Raw genomic sequence first — 18,634 nt, forward strand, 5'->3', positions numbered from 1 at the left:
AACCATCGGAAAAGATGGACTCTCATTCTGGGGATCACTTTACCCAACCCCATGAATTTTCTACATTGGCCCTCTGTTATCCTTATAGTTTCCCCATTGTTATATTCTGTTCATCAATGACTATATTAGAATTTAATACCTAATAGACCCTATCATTAATTAGTATCGTCAGAGTTTGGGTCATGTGACCGACAGAGGGTATTTGGCTTTAATCAAAGCTATATGCACAATGGACGGCATATAATGTGTTTGTGTATTTTCCTTTATTCACACAGTTGTCTTCCCCAGATGGCAAAATGTGGGCTCAGATGGCGCGGCTGGAGCATACTGCTGTTTTAATGTTATTTTGCTGGCAGGCATGTGCTGATTCGTCCTCTGATCTCCCGTGTTGGAGGTATGGATTTTCATCCCGGCTGATAACAGAGTCCCCGTGTGACATGAGAGAAGGAGAAGGGGCCTGATAGATGCATCTTCTCCTGAAAGTGGAATATCAGAATATCATGATACCGGCAGAGAGACAGTCTCATGCATTACTTCAAAGGCCGACAACTTCTTTCTGCTTGTTAAAGGTCACGCTGATTTAATTTGTTTAGCAGATATATCTATTTTTTTTTTCTGTATTCGCAGCAAAATCAATATGGACAGGACTGTGAAAGAGGAGCCACTTCTAAGATGGTAGCGGGGTGCGAGACAACATGACATTAATATCATACAGCGAATAGGCACAGTAATGTCATGCTCTCCCATGCTGAACCTTTAACTAAAGACTGTATACATGTGAAGTGTAAGCCCTCTATACCGATATCTCACCATGACAACACCTCTCTGCACGCAGGGTCCCACTACAGATGGTAGTATGGTCGGCAGCTGCGGAATCCTTATTTAGTATGTGAATTGCACTTTTTACTGTTGAAACTGCATTTATGTATATATCTATGTATTGGTAGATGGTAACAAATGAGTTAACCCCTGTAAATTACTTTTCAAAAAATCTTATTCCTTCCAGTACTTATCAGCTGCAGTATGTCCTGCAGGAAATGGTGTATTCTCTCCAGTCTGACAGATTGCTCTCTGCTGCCACCTCTGTCCATGTCAGGAATTGTCCAGAGCAGCAGCAAATCCCCAAAGAAAACCTCTCCTGCTCTGGACAGTTCCTGACATGGACAGAGGTGGCAGCAGAGAGCACTGTGTCAGACTGGAAAGAATATTTGATGATGCTGATAAGCACAAAAATTGTGATTATGTGATTAAAGCGGTACTCCAGTATAAGAAAAAGAAAAACATGCTGCAGAATCATAAATTGCCTAGCTGTCTGCCTCAGTTCTGAAACTAATAAAAGTCTATTTGTTTTGGGGTCTTAGTTCTGTACTTCCTGGTTCAGCACTTGCTCAGTACCACAACTCCCAGAATGCATTCATCACAGTCCTTCCAAACTACTTACTCCTACAGTACTCCTACCAGTTCCCTGCTTAAAGTCATTGCAGATGATTCCATTGCCGACTATAGCACAACCAGTGCGATTACAGCACCTGCTGCGTTTACTCCCTGTCTGTTTTTATGTAGCATCATTCATCACAAAGCAGCATGCTGATATATATATTGATGTAGACTGGTGGGAACTCTCAGGAACTGTCAAGAGCAGCAGCAAATCCCCATAGAAAACCTTTCCTGATCTCCAGACTAGAAAGAATACACCACTTCCTGCAGGACATACAGCAGTTAATAAGTACTGGAAGACTGGACATTTTTTAGTAGAAGTAAATTACAAATGTCTGCCATTTTCTGGCACCAGTTGATTTGAAAGAAAATATTTTTGCTTACCTACCTCTTTAAAGAGGCTAGTGGCTTTCTACTGCTCTAGAGACATAAGGGGGCTCTATGGTGCACAACTAGAATACAGTACACAGTTCTTGCACTGAACCCTCTGCTGTCTCTGCCGTGCCCTGTAAGCTATCAGGCTATGAAATGATGAGAATCCACGTCCACGTCATCGGTTCCTATCTCCGTCTTACATCTCTCCGAAACTCCTTTATTTGCCTTGTTCAAAAATTGGTCATGTTGTAAAAGCATGTAGACTTTACCGGGGGTCATAGAAGCTAATAAACGGGATACACAATATAAACTAACCTCATGTTACCAAAATGATGTTATCGAAGGAAATGACATTTATGGTTTTAATAACTGCATTTGTAGTGAGCGGCAGATTTAGAAGTACATAAAATCAAAGGGCAAATTATCATTCCTGATAACACAGCGGCTAATAAAAAGTATAATTAAAGAAATATATAAATAATCCACATCAGACAGCCCGGATAGAAAACACAGGGAACCACTGATGAGCAATTAATAGAGGGTGAACCGCCATCAGTCATATTGCGCATCAGTCATAACGCGCTGCCACCTGTTGGTCATGAGTAGAACAACAAATTTACAGTAGATATGCTGCCTGTTATGTGACAACACTATGAATTATAGGAGGGTCATAAATGTTTTTAATGTATTATAATTTTTTTTTAAAAAGGTGATTTATGCATCATCTCCATATTAAACTCACTTCGTAGAATTCAAAGTAGTTTGTTTAAAGGGGAAATGTGATCAAAGTGATCTCTTGGAGTCTCACAGATCCAGGTGAGAAGCTGATCCAGGTGACCACCACTACTATGAGGATGAAGGTCCCTATACACCACGGGTTGTCTCACAATTAGCTATGACATTACTATACATAAAACCCATGGTTTTTCATCTTAAAGTGTTTATTAAAGGGGGTACTCCAGATGGAAAAAAATATATTCTTAACCATTAAATTGATAGTCTGTCAGATGGCTTCATATAGTAAGTGACTCAATACGGCCCATTCATCGCTTACGCCCAGATTATTAGAACGTTTGTTAATACTTCCAGACTAGTCGTGCTAGTAAGCTAATGCTTTACCTCATGCCCCAGACGTTGATCCAAGGAGAAAATTGGTTTACTGAAATCCCATCATGGAGAGGTTCCTGAATTTTTTATTTCAATGTGTCTCTAATAATCTAAGAAAGATGAAAACTGGGGGAGAACCACCAATCACAGTATAATATCACTCTTATTTTGTTTTAAAAGGACTTTTCTACAGGAAAAACATCGGTGGGGGCGCCAACAGCCAAGAACCTACTCCTAATCAACTGTTTGGTGCCCGCAATTCATAGTAAACAAGGCCAGAGGCGGCTGGCTCCATTCACTGTATAAAGGTGGCAATGTGTAACTCTGGCTCAGCTCCCGTTCTATGAACAAAAACATAGAGCAAAGGCAACTTCTACCAACAAGATTAGCTATTTCTGGATTTTCAAAATCCAGACCTGTGTCATTAGTCAGTAGTTTTCATGTTAGGGGATTGACAATAATGAGACAAGCCCTTTAAGATGAGCATGAACAATTTCACCTTCCTTTAAGCAAGGACGAGCATCTGACCATGCCTCTCCCTCTATGTCCTCCATAAGCATATACAGGTTCAGTGGTGAACACTGGGGGGCGGGCCATGGTCACATGCTCCTCTAGGCTCAGCCCTCTTATGGACAGAATCACCATAGAGAAGGACAGCACAGCCTGGAGGAGAGGGAGTCTGGTTTTAAGACACACAGGTTGCTGCTGTCAGTAAATACATATAGTACAATGAACAATTTTACTATAAAGTGGCCAACCCCTTTAATTTTTTATATTGACCACAATACAAAAACTGTTCCTTTACCTAATCTTAGCACTTAAACTGTACATATTACATATTACTTATCCGAGTTTCGCATGACTGGATCCAAAGTTCAAAGGCAGCTAGCTGACAAGCCATCCCCTGAGCCTAGTAATTCACTAGTACTGTAAATTTGCTCATCTCTACATATTATATACCAACGTAAACACAGTGAAGAAGTCATATTTGTTTTTTAAACAAGTACCCTATTTGCCCCATAACATTTAAAAAAAAAAAAAAAAGTATATACTTAGTGCTATAAAGAAAGTCACAAAAAATCATTTGAGTAGATAAACAAAAAAAAGTTTAGGCCATAAAACCACCATATATGCAAAATCTCAAAAAATTTGCCTAATCAAAAAGAACCAAAGGCTGAAAAGGACAGACGGGAATTTTTTTTTTTTTTTTTCCTTTACTGTTCTTTAGGTATAAAAGCTTAAGTATAAGTAAGAAAAGTAGTTTTTTTCTAATTTGAAAAGGTGTGTCCTTAAAATCCCTGAGTGAGCTGACCTCCTCCATAGTTATCCTCTAAATTGGTCTTTGCAAGTAACTTTTAAGCACCGGCATGAAGAAAGCCTTTAATACATGCGAGAGCGTCCTCTTACTTTTTTGTTCTAACGATAATAGTTAATTTCTCAGTTCGGCGTAATGAATGGAGCATCCTTAATCGTGCTCCTTGTCAAATGTTTGCCCCTTGAAAGAGTACACAGGACGGACTTCTGAAAAATTAATCAGAGCATTTATTCAATAATGCATCATACAATTACTTAATTTCATTCAGAGAGCAGTTCTTTGGGCGACAAAGGTCTGACATGAAACCTATTTTAAAAGTCAATTAAGTGTATTAGTGATTTACAAAAAAAAAATTAAAAATATGAAACTTTTTTTTACTATTTTTCTTTAATTCTTTTAGAGAGAGGAATAAAAAAATATATAAGAAATTAATTGACTTAATTTAACTGAAATGATTATTAACCCTGGAGAGTTTTGGAATGAAAACTACAGTATACTATGTTAAAAAGTTTGCCTATAGAAAGTCATTGAAATTGTAATTATGGTAAGATGGTAATAACAAGGGATATTATGATTGTCATAGATGCGGCCATGACCTCTACCTGCACCACGGGCCCCAGCTGCACCCGCTCTCTCCTCTGAGGCAGATGTGTCATTCCTGATGCCAGGATGCGGGTCCGCCTGCTCTCGGGCCCCCCCTGCTCTCACTCCCCATCGCCTGCACATGGCTCCCCACCTCCTAGGGTTGCGTGCCAGCTCAGTTAGGCTTAAAGGCTTAATTGGTTAATTGCTCAAAGAACTTCCCTTTAATTCCTGCCCTGTACTGACACCCATGTTGGAGTCTCTGCATACTAACCCTTAGCCTATGGTCCCAGATTTCCTACCCATGATTCCTGCCTCCTGTCCATGAGTCCTGCCTGAGATTCCTTCCATGTTCCTGCCTGCTGTTCTGCCTATCTGTCTCCAGCTGCACCTCACCCACCACAGCTAGCAAGCCAGGCTGGAGTTGCGACCTTGGGGTCACCTACCGCAGCAAATCCAACCCACCTTGCGGCGGGCTCTGGTGTAGAGTAGCGGCCCCTTAGACTCTGCTCTCTTGTGCAGTTTACACCATCGCTAGGGGTGGTTCAGTGGATCCACGACTCCATTCGTTACAATGGTGCCGTGATGGCCGTATCGTTCGATGACTGCTATTGCACATGGCCATTTGTAGACCTTACAGTCATGTAAAAGTGGTTGTGTACGAAAGTGTTTAGATGCCAAGATGATCAGAAAGGTACTCCTCAATGCATTTTGGGAATACATATCAGTTTGTTGGACTATTAGAGAAGAATAGTAAATACCGTGCTTAGTCTGTCTTCTATTACACCTTACAATTGTACCTACAGGTACCAGGAATAATAATAGTTTGGAGGGGTGGCTAGGGCTAGGAGTCCTGATTGATCCAAATTTATTTCATGTACAAATTATGGAGGGAATGGAGGGATTGTTTTAGAAAAGACTGTTGTTCTCCAACTAGACACCAGAATATGAGATGATAGCATCTATAACCTTGACTTCACGAACAAAACCCTGGATCAGCACTAACACAAGTAATAAACTATGGGGGAGATTTATCAAACATGGTGTAAAGTGAAACTGGCTCAGTTGCCCCTAGCAACCAATCAGATTCCACCTTTCATTTTCCAAAGAGTCTGTGAGGAATGAAAGGTGGAATCTGATTGGTTGCTAGGGGCAACTGAGCCAGTTTCACTTTACACCATGTTTGATAAATCTCCCCCATGTGTTCACAGCATGAAGAAATGCAGCATTCTGAAAGTTGTAGGTTCCTATTAAATGAATCGTTTTTTAAAGATTAAAGATCGCAAACAAGAGCTACCGGAAATCGTTCCCCATATTACACAGAACGATAGCCGTTAGTTACGATCGTTACTGCAAACGTTTACACCATCTGATCCCAGTGAAAGAACAAACGATTTGGAAGTACACTGAACGATTAGCAATGATTTTATGGGCAGCTTAAAAGAAGCGATCAAGGGCACACAAAGATTTTTCGATTGTTGCCTTCAATCACACGAAACGATTATCGTTTAAATTTGATCGATTAGATTTTTCACATGATAATCGTCCTGTGTAATAGGATCCTTAGATCTTTCAAAAGCAAATGACACAAGTAACCATGAGCACCCCCTGCTTCTCCTGGTGCACTTGTGCAGGTATTCCCTACAGTTCCTGGACCTTCCAGCACTGATTATGTTATGATCCTTTGGCACTATGTTATGTTATGGTCCAGCTGATCTTCATCGTAGAACCATAGAGGACATCACGTTATTTATGAATGCTTATTGGATGGATTACTTTCTTTTTATCTTATTTATGGTCACCTTTCCTCCTCTCGGTTTTTGCCATCTATTTAATTTACTTGCACACCCACTCTTTATGTTTTACATCACTTTCAAATCTAATACAGGTCAGCCCTTATTTTGAAGTTTATTGTGTTCAGTATTTTCAGCCAAAACCAAGAGTGGAAGAAACACATAATAGAAAGCTTTGCTTGCTTCCTGAAGGTTTACCTCAGTGGTTCCAAACCTTCCTGGCTGGCAGGCCACTTACAGTGACTCTAATCATATTCTTAAGTTCCTATAAAACAGGGGTCCCCAACCTTTTTTCCACCAGGGAAAGGCTTCAGGCAAGACCATTTCTCTATGGCTGCATGACTGGGGCTGGTTCTTTGGTCATATGGAGTTAAAGGACAAGTGCCATGAAAAACTTTTTCCCAGTAATTGAAGCACATTACAAAGTTATATAACTCGGTAATATGCTTCAATCACCTGTCTGCCTCCCTTCCCTGTCTTTTCCCCCCTCCACCCCCCACCAAGCTCTTCTCTCAGCTCCTTCTCCTATTACACTAGCCTCCCCCCTCCCCTGCATTGTCAGGTGACTCAGCTTGCTCAGCTCCCATTGGCTGAACAACTGCAAGCCATCACTTGGACTGGGGAGGGGGGCTGCTGTAAAAGGACCTAGAGCAGCCCTCCTGCTGATGACTCATCCTCACAAGAAGGAGATGCCTGGTGACGGTGACGACAGTAATTTGGTCTGTGTGAGTTAGGACACTTCCTGGTGGGGGGTGGAGGGGGGAAAAGACAGGGAAGGGAGGCAGATAGGTGATTGAAGCAAATTACAGAGTTATATAACTTTGTAATGTGCTTCAATTACTGGGGAAAAGTTTTTCATGGCACTTGTCCTTTAAGTGCATACTGCATCATTTAATGATTGTTTTAATGTGAATGTAGGCAAAATGTTGCATTCCTCTGCAACCCCCTGATGCCCCCTGGTATTGTAGTTAACCCAATGATGCACCTAGTATTGTATTTAACACACACACAATGTCCCTAGTATCTCAGTTAATTCCCCATAAAGCCCCTAGTATTGTAGTTAACCCCCTATGATGCCCCTCAGGGCTGGCTCCAGGTTTTTGTGGGCCCTTGGGCGACAGAGCCTCGGTGGACCCCTTTGAGGAACAAATCATAGAGAGACAGGCGAGGAAAGATTCTCCTCCTGTATCTCCTGATCTCTGCAGTAGTCAGGACTCTGTAGGAGTCAGACCCAATGACAGGATTATATATATATATATATATATATATATATATATATACACACACACACACAGAGCAGGAGCTGTATACAGAACTAGCAGCACCAGCATGTTTTATATATAGAACCAGAACCAGCAGCACCACTCCTGTATACAGTTAACCATCCCCCCCCCCCCCCCCCAAAGAAAAAAAATGCCCCTAGACGTTGCATAATAAAAATAATAAACATCACTCTCAAACTTTCCTCTGCTTCAGCGTTGGCCAGGTCCTCTCCTGTAGTCTGTGTCAGAGCAGCAATGGTCTTCTCCTACAGGCGGCGTGGAATGAAACTGCATAATCGTGTGGCCTGCAGGAGAAAACATGCACCATTCTGTTGTACAAGAGCGGGGATTTACCTCAAAAACTCCCTGCTCCTGTACAGCAGTGAGAGGTAATGTGTGCGCAGAATTATGCAGTCAGTAGTTATCCGTCAATGATAGCCAAGAACACAGAGGTGCACATCCAGTAGTGTGGGCACCAGGTTTGCACGACTGGGGAGAGCATGTTCCTTGACTTATGTCAAAAAGGAACGGAAGAACAGGCAGCAGGTTACGTGGGCTTGTAGCAACTTCACCAACTGCTTGGATATGTCCTTGTTTAGACTGGAAGAAGATAATACTGCCGTAGTTCACCCCTGCTTTACTTTAGAAGGCCATAGAGAACTATAACAGCTTAGCAGAACAGACTCACGCACTCACTAGCTAAACTGGAACTCACACACACTAAAATAAAACTCCTAGCTCTGGTCAACAGTCATATAAGTAAGGGCCAGGACTAGTTTCCTATTGGTGGAGCAGGCTCTGTGGTAACTCGACACCTGGTCAGGACTGGAGGGAAATATTTTCAGACCTGTAATAGGCTTAGGTAGATGACTGGCAACTTGCTTTCAAGCAGGTACACATATCACATGTATACCTAACCCTTTGCAATATACCTCAGCTTGTGCTGGCTATAGAAGATAAACTAGTTACCTAGTGGTCAAAAGGAAGTATAGCCACAGATTACCCTGAAACATAGTAAACATCAGTGCCAACCCCCATAAATACTTATACAGCAGTGGCACAAGGGTTTTGGGACACTGCAATATTATAGGCTGGGTTCACACTACATATATTTCAGTCAGTATTGTGGTCCTCATACTGCAACCAAAACTAGGAGTGGATTAAAAACACAGAAAGGATCTGTTCACACAATGTTGAAATTGAGTGGATGGCCGCCATTTAATGGCAAATATTTGCTGTTATTTTAAAACAACGGCTGTTATATTGAAATAATGGCCGTTATTTACTGTTATATGGCGGCCATCCACTCAATTTCACCATTGTGTGAACAGATCCTTTCTGTGTTTTTAATCCACTCCTGGTTTTGGTTGCAATATGAGGACCACAATACTGACTGAAATATACGTAGTGTGAACCTAGCAAATTGCATTTTTAGCCGAGAGAAAAAAAATGCAGAGTGGCACTCACCAAGACCCTTTAAAGGGCAGACTTTATTACATCAGTTATAAATGCCAACAGATGCTATGATGGAATAAATTTTGCCTTTTACAGCGTCTCAGTGAGTGCTGCAGTACATTTGGGACTTGACCTGGGATTTGATTATTTCATTGCTGAGTACCCCAATCCGAGAGTCAGTGTATGTTTACCCATGGCTTTTCATAATCAGAAAAGTGCATGGGGAATATTTATCAAAATGTGCCTTCAGGCGTACATCATGGAAAAGGGACAGATTGGCCAACGTATCCCCCATTTGCCTGATGGGCAGGGATGGCGTGGCAAGGCGGAGAGGAGGCGTGGCCTTGTGGCCTTCTCCCACGCCTGATTTGATAAACACTGGAAACAGGAGTAAACCAGGCAAACTTTACACCCGCTCTGTAGCGTGTGTAAATTTTTGTACAGTTCTTGTACAGATCCCTCCAGATACCAGCAGTGTTATTGGGGACAGGGCCTAATTTTAGACGGCATACAAGTATACTGTTCTTAATAAATGTCCTTCTATGTGTGTGAATAGTGCTTTTTCTTATTTTTATATTATTTTATAAATTGTTGTGATAGATAGATAGATAGATAGATAGATAGATAGATAGATAGATAAATAAATTCAAATATGCGGCAGCACTCCAAAAGTCCAAGAAAAAAGTGAAAATTTATTGACACTCCATGCAAAAAATACCCCTGGTTCTTACGTGTTTATGGACTTATTGTTATGGTTTCTTTATGTGGGCGTTCCCAATGCACTGGTCTGTCACAATAGGGGTGGGCGCAATACAATGCTTATTGCGCATGCGCAGCCTATACGTACACGCACAGTGTTTGCGTTCCATCTAGGCGTGCGCTCCACAGGCTTCAGCGTTATACGGCTGCTGTTCGTTTATGGTGAGCGAGCAATCCTGATTTCTTTTATGTCTGATATTTTGTAATATACTTATTTTATGCACATATACACTGTACTTTATGTAACTAATATAATATACACTATGATTTTGTTCTTATGATCACTGTATACAATCTTTTGACATATGGATCAATGTGTCAATCCTAGCACACCTGTTGATTATTTTTCACGTCAGATCACCTAATTGTATCACGTATTTATACCTGCATTGGTAGTGTGTTCACTTAAGCTTGAAAAAAGACTGCGGTGTGCAGTCAGAAACGTCGCTGTATTTTTAGCATGGAGTGTCAATAAATTTTCACTTTTTTCTTGGACTTTTGGAGTGCTGCCGCATATTTGAATTTATATTGGAGTACACCTGGATCGGGGTACGCGGTGTGCACCCACCTGCATATTGTTTTACCACGAGTGCTGCGGCTTTTTTGCTATTATCTAGATAGATAGATAGATAGATAGATAGATAGATAGATAGATAGATAGATAGGAGATAGATAGATGAGTGAATGAATGAGTGAGTGTGAGAGAGAGAGAGAGAGAGAGAGAGAGAGAGAGATAGAGAGAGAAGACAGATGATAGATAGATAGATAGATAGATAGATAGATAGATAGATAGATAGATAGATAGGAGATAGATAGATAGATAGGAGATAGATAGATGAGTGAATGAATGAGTGAGTGTGTGAGAGAGAGAGAGAGAGAGAGATAGAGAGAGAAGACAGATGATAGATAGATAGATAGATAGATAGATAGATAGATAGATAGGAGATAGATAGATAGATAGATAGATAGATAGATAGATAGATAGATAGATAGGCTTGGTCAGGGAGGTTGGGTGCTTGAAGCCCCCTAAGGAGTCAAAGATGCCGGAAGTCATGGGCTATGTTCCCCTTGTACGCTCCCTAAAATCTTGATCCATTTATTTAAATAACTAAAATGTATGCGACCAATTAACACACTTGCTTTTTTTTTTCTTCAGTGGGGAAAGGAGGGACACGCTGCTGCAAAACATTTGTTCCCGCCCCTGAAAGTAACTTTGTAAACAATAAATCGCTACATTATTTAAAGTAACAACAACAACAACTAAATATTTATTTTCCAAACCCTTTCATCCAATAAACAAAACTCCAAATAAATAAACCATCCTTTTCCCCTTTAACCGCTGAGCGTAATAATCCCAAGCCGGAGAACAATGCTCTGAATGGGTTCTTGCCGTTTGTATGTATTTGCCAATCTTGGTTTCCTGGGAGTGGGAGACATATTTAGCTCTGCGGAAGAGGGTTTAGCATGTCAGACATTGTTGCAATGACCCGGTGGCTGCTCTGAGCCGTCCAAGGACAAAAACAAAGAGATGTTGAACACACTATTCATAATGCATTATTGTTCATTAATTTATCTTATCTTGTGCAGTGTGAGGTAAACGGAATCTTCCGCAGCATATTAGATCCTTAATACCTGAGAGGATACATATTTCTTTCATTTGAGCACAGTCACCATTTGCATAGTATGTACATAATAAAACAGGAAATATGGTATTGCTCTATACTTCTCCCCGGCTATAATTGAAAAAGAGAAAATAAATTAACTGCTTGTGATTTAGGGTCAGAAAAAAGAAGAAAAAAAAACGCATCTAACCGGGGCTGATAAAGGACTATCCTTTACCTATCACTACGCCTACCGGCTTTCCCAATCTCCCAGACTCACGTTATTTAAGATACATGTGTAAAATGTAATTTGCATTATAAATTGAACCTGGAAAGGTAAATGTATCATAGCGGAGGAAATGGAATTGAGTGTTCGCCACATTATTTGTAAGAGAATAGACAAGTGCATCGAGGCCACAGCCGCCGCTATTCCACAATTTCCCCAGCTTCCTTATAAATGTCTATATAAACCTTGATATTCGCAAAGTCATTTATAATGCAGGACCTTGAATATTTTAGATGTTCTTATGGCAGATATTGTTCTGTGGGACTGTCTGGCCATATACATTACATTGATGTTAGACGAACCCATCAGGTTAGACACAAACAACCATCTATTGGGTATGGCGGTGTCCAATGTCTTGTCAGAAGAAGATGGAACATGCGAGAGGTATTAATGGGGCTTACTCTACATGCACAGTTGGCTTAGATGAGCGTACATCTTGAGGAATAATTGATGTCAGGCAAATAAGCTTTCTGCCATTGGCTTTTTATAGAGTTGAGTGAACTTCAAGGACGCTCAAGTTCCTCCACACCCAAGAGTGTTGGACATTGGATTAGTGGTGGCTGCTAAAGTTGGATGCAGCCCTAGGGAGTCCTGGATATAGCCAAAGACCATAGGCTGTATCCATGTTTTCCAGGACTTCCTAGAGCTGAATCCCAATTTTAGCACCCACCACTGATCAAATGTCCCACACTCTTGGGTGTGGAGTAACTCGAGCATACTTAAAGTTAACTCAACTCTAGTATATGACAATCTTAAAGGGAATATATCACCTAGCTTAAAAAATGGCTATTTTTCTTATCTTTTCTAATATTTCTTGTTTTCTGATAATATAATTTTTTGAATAACATTTTTTGTGCATCATTATGAGGGCAGCCATCTTGCCTGAGCTTTATGCAACAGCATTTAGAGATATACTTTATAGCAAGCCCCATGGGCGTACGCACAATGGTTTGAAGTAGACCCTATTCTCTACAATGGGAGAGTTTTCTAGGCCTGCAGGGAGGGGGAGGAGGGGAGGAGACTGCTAGGAAGTGATCTGTGCAGAATGGTAAATATAACCTTATTAGTTCTAGTGGCCAGACTGAAAATTACAGGATTATTGTATAATATAAATGGTAAAATTAGTAAAAATCCTCAAAATTCATTAAAAATCTGTTCAAGATAAAACATGTATCAAAACAATAGGTACCCATTCCCTTTAAGATAGTAATATTAGATTGTGTGCCCTATTGGGGATGGCTATTTAGAGATAGCCTCCTGAATAACATGGGCAATTCTCCATTATGTGCATAAATTCAGTAGTCCTGTATATTCATGAGCAACAGCAAACTCCGCCCACCAGCTGATGACTGTCAGTTATCTAACCATGCTATTTATAGGCAGTCAGCTTTCAATCAGCAGCTGGAGGGTGGAGGGAGAGGTTTGGCAGTATCAGGATGAAATCTTTAAGACCTTACCCTGGTGCAGTGGGTCATGAGTCCTAAAGTGTGTAGGTCATTCCTGGGTGACAAAGACATTAAAGCCACTGACTGCGTAGGAGATAACTGGTGCTCTGACCTAGGTTTAGAAGGAGTTTTCCCAGAACATGATCAGCTGTCTCATCAGGGACTTGCCCAGATCTTGTTGAGAGTGTATATAAGCATGTGGGGCCTAACACACTACTGAACCACATGAACAGTTGATGTGGTGAAATTCACACAAATTGGATCAAACTGTGATTAAATATTTTTTTTTTATTTTCTGAACTCTCGGTGGATGATTCTGGTTTGTTTTGATAAGTCATTCTGTCCTTGACAAATTACAATTGTCGTTGGAACAAAGAGGTAAAGCTTCTCCTAGCTGAGATGCATGGAGTGTTATAGGCTTATATTATAGTCTCACAGTCTTAGGCTATGTTCACACAACGTATCTTTTCGTAAAAGTATAGCCGTTGTTGCAAGTTGCCTTGTACTCTATGGAATCCCAGATGGAGCGTATACTATGTGTACGGCAACGGGATCTCTCAACATGTCAGTTTTCTGCGACCGCTATTTAGTGAATAGCGGCCGCAGAAAACCTTGTCAGTGCACACTATGGAGCGAGCCGCTTCGGCTGCATGCTCCATAGTGTGCTGTGGGGAGTTCTGATAAGGGCGTGCACGGATGCGCCTGCATCAGAACTCTGCGGCGCTAAAGACCTTCTAGTGTTGAATGAGCATGCTCGGTCAGGCATAGTGATCGGGGTGCATAATGGAATACAATGCTTGACCAAGCATCTCGTAGGGTGCTCAGGTAAAGGTGGCCATAGACCTTCAATAACTGACAGCCGAACGACCGTTTAGCCGGCAGTTATATCTCATATCCACCACATTTTGCCGACCGGCAATTGCCGCCATACCACCAGAGTTCTAATGTGTCTTACAGAAACCTATTAAATTTTTTCATTCTAATTTTTGCATATTTCATTAAAACTTCCCTTCAAGGGGCGAAATATACCAAAATTAGAATGAAAAAATGTAATAGGATAACCAGGCACGCTATCCTCTTCCGAGCAAGGGGCACATGGTTAAATGCTCGATACATTGATTTCAATGGGGTCTGTTACTCAAGTCGAGCATTTGAGTGCTCGCTCAACCCTAATAACTTCCCCTTCTAGGGAGTTTCTGGCTTGACTTTTTGAATCCTCAGTCATGTTCTAAGGCTTGTTAGGGAACACCACCTACAAACTTCTTATATCCATCTACTCACAATTTATATCAGAAAACATTTTCAACTTGAATCGATTGTCCCTCAAGATCCAAGGTGTGATTTATGTGTTCCGTATATTAATATTATATTCCCTCCCCGCATAGCGCAAGCATTTTCCATCTTGTGAATGTTATAAGAGGTCTTTTCCTTTTACATCAACGTGTGTTCTATGTCTAAATGTGAACAGATAACCTTGTAGGTTTTAATCACAGGCTGCTCACATGCTGCATACTCCCCGGTATTGATGGATGGCTTGTGTACATTATAGGCAGATATGAACACTTTGATGCTTTTATTTAGGTTAGAGATTATTCCTGTCTATGATTTCACAGAAAGTCCCACTTATTTGACAAGTTATTTAAGTGGATTGTAGGGTATCTAAAGGGGGGCTACAAAGTGTCAGCATTAACTTCACCAATGTAATCCTTAGGCTTCTAGTAAGAATCTCTGTAGTATTTAAAGGTTTTTTTTCCAGTAAATATATTTAGAGTTTTATTGAAAGGATGGGATATAAAATCTGATTTGGAGGGGTCCCACTACCGGGGAGGAGGGGGGGGGGGGGGTTTGATCACTTATTTTATATTGAATAGTAGAATATAATAAAATCAGGAAACATAGTAATACTAAAATGCAGTAGGGTAGATATTTAACCATGTAATCCTTTTAAATCAATAGGGATTTCTTTCTTACGATGTATATAAAATATTATTGACTGGCATATGGTCATTGTGTAGCCTAGATATGGATTAGCCCTATTAAATAGCCTAATCAATGCCCAAAACACATCTAAACCTGTGTAATTGATAGTAAATATCTGGGGAAGATATCAGAGAGTATGTCATGAATTTCCATTTGAAAAATTTGCCATGTGAAAATAACCTTGAAGAGGTAGTCTAAGAGCAAAAGTGGGAAAAAACACATACTTACCTCCCCTGCTCCTCCACCAGTGTTGGGTTCATGCAGCTTCGGTCTCTGTTGCAGCAGGCCTCCAGGTTTGCTATGTTAGGTCACGGACCTGCTCAGCCTATCAGCAGCCATGGTGGTGTTCAGCCTTAGCCACTGATTGGCTGAGTGGGCCTGTGATGTTGCACCCCCAAACCAGGTACCGCCTGGAGTTCCGGGATTCCAGTTGGTACCCGGGCTGTCTCTTTCTTCCCCACGGACCGACTGGCACCTACCTTAATACATGGCTCTTGCCACCCTGATAGTGTCAGACTGCTGGTTTTGTATCTGGTTGGTTATACAAAATAGAAAAAAAACTGTTACTGGCAGTATAAAGCGTATAGGGCCTCCAGACTCTTCACCGACAGATGATGATGGTGGAGATGATGATGAATTTTCAATGCCTGATCCTCTTTTTCTTAGTTGGATAAGCCGGCTTACCCACCTCCTCGGATAAACTGTTGGATAAACAGTCGGTATCGGAAAGGGGAATTACGAAAAAAAATCAAGTAACATACTAATTTATAAAAATGTATAACATTAACAATTATTCAGTATGCTGCCCCCGGTATATCCTAACATTATATCCCCACCCCTATGACACTGTAGTCAATGTTTTTGATGTTCAGGCCCTTAGCGGCACTATGTAGGCACGTTTGTATTTGCCTACCGTTTTACACAATTTGTACCTTAAAATGGTAATTTCCTATATATTGGGATTCCCCACTGTGGACGTCTCCATAACAATGAGGATTCACAGTTGGGATAAGTAGGCTTTTCTTACACTGACAAAGACGCTTTAATGTCAAAAGTGAAAACAATTCTCTACAAAGTTATCTATGTAATTACAATTATTAGACACAGAATAATGGAATGAATTCATCCCCTTCAAGTCATTATTTATTAGACGCTTCTATTACAGCAAATACAGCAAATAAGTCTGTGTATACAGGTCATCAGCAACTTTACATGGGGGGAAATTTTATTTTTCCATATTCATCTTCACAACTGTACAAACAATAGCAAGTATCTTGTCCTGCCACAATGGTTGGTGTTGAGGTCTGGATTCTCACTTTTCATTGACATTTTTGTGTTCTAGCTATTGGAGGTTTATAGATGAAGTAGCAGAAGGCACCCCTTGTCCTTAGTGGAATCTAAAGTCTCTAGTAATATAAATGGTAGGTGGGGGTCCTGTTACAGATGTTACATTTGGGTCTATAAGCTTTAAAAAACAAAAACAGATAGTTAGCCACTATGTGTAATTTAGCTAGTATTAGCTAATTTCCTGGTATCCTTTCCTTCAGTTGGGCATGTGATCCCATGATGACCCCATGGAAATTACTTGTGTTTCTGTGCCCTTAATGAGAACTTTGTATATGATAAAGCTGCATGGACTGTTCCACACAGCACAGTATTCATGGAGGGAGACAGAAACTCCCATTAGAATAATGATTATACAGCTTCTGTCACACAGCTATAGGGGAATTGGTGATAGTTCAGTCTTTATGACTGTATACTTACGGTCACTTAGAAACATAGAAGATTGTCAGCAGAAAAAGACCACTGGGTCCATCTAGTCTGCCCTTTTAGTATTTTTCTTATTATTATCTTAGGATAGATATATGTTTATCCCAGGCAGGTTTACATTCAGTAATTGTAGATTTACCAACCACATATAGGATTGGTATTACTGTATGTAAGGTTAAGATACAAGTTTTGGACCCCTTAAAGGTGTTATCTCATTACATATGGGACTTGGGAGTGATCAGCCAAAGCCACAGCCAGCCAAACATGGCTATATGTAACACATGGATGTCCCACATCTGCTACAATGGAATACACTCTTACAGGGCTGCTTCCTGCTCTCTTTTATGGAGGGACCAAGGAGAGGAAACCCCTTTATAATGCCCACATATCCTAACAGAGTATATAGACAGGGGTTGTCTTTATGGGACAACCCTTTTCAAAGAATATAATCAGGGCCGATTCTGGGGTCTCTGAGGCAAACCTCAGGCAGCCGCCCCTCACTAGCACCCCCCCCCATCCCGACCACAATGCGTACCCGGCACCCCCCGTAACCGACCACCCCCTAATCGAATAGTTGAACTTGTTCATTCATAAATTATTTATATATTATTATTATTATATAATATATTATTATTATTATTAGGCTATGTTCACACAACGGTCTCTGCCCGGATCATCCCGGCTGGTATTTAAGTACCGGCCGGATGATCTGTCCGGGCGCAGAGCTCTGATGCGGGCGCATCAGCGCGCGCATCAGAGCTTCCCATAGCACACAGTGAAGCGAGCGCCCGGAGCCGCTCGCTTTCACTGTGTGAACTGAGAATTTCCTACGGCCACAACTCATTGAATCGCGGTTGCAGAAAACTGACATGTCAGTTATTTGCGGCCCCGTGCAGGATCCCGGCCGGAGCGTATAGGATGTGTATACGCTCCGGCCTGGATCCCTCAGAACAAAATAGGTATTGTTCACCCATACAAAGTACGGCCGTTGTTGCCGATGGCCACAGCGGCCATACTTTTACTTAGTGTGAACATAGCCTTATTATTATTATTATTATTATATAATTATCTGGAATACTAAAATTCTGTTTAAAATTTAAAGTGTCACTGTCATTTCACTAAACTTTTGACATGTTATAGAGACATGTCAAAAGTTTGGATTGGTCCGGGTGTTCAGATACATACCGATCAGGAGATAGAGCCAGGAGAAGACCATGCTAAGCGCGGTTCTCTCCCGGCTCTGTGTCATGTGATCAGTTGGACTTATAATGGAGCTCTATGGAGCCCGACTGATAAGTCCGACTGATCACGTGACACAGAGCCGGGACCGGACCGTGCTTAGTCTTGAGAAAGACCATGTTTAATCGAAACATTGCCACTGTGTATGCTGCTTGAATACATTTTCATCACTTTTCTACTACTTGATGCTGTCGGAACAAGTTTTTCTGTGATGTTTGGCAGTCTACA

The sequence above is a fragment of the Dendropsophus ebraccatus genome, chromosome 2 (genome assembly GCF_027789765.1).
Source record: "Dendropsophus ebraccatus isolate aDenEbr1 chromosome 2, aDenEbr1.pat, whole genome shotgun sequence".
NCBI lineage: Eukaryota > Metazoa > Chordata > Amphibia > Anura > Hylidae > Dendropsophus > Dendropsophus ebraccatus.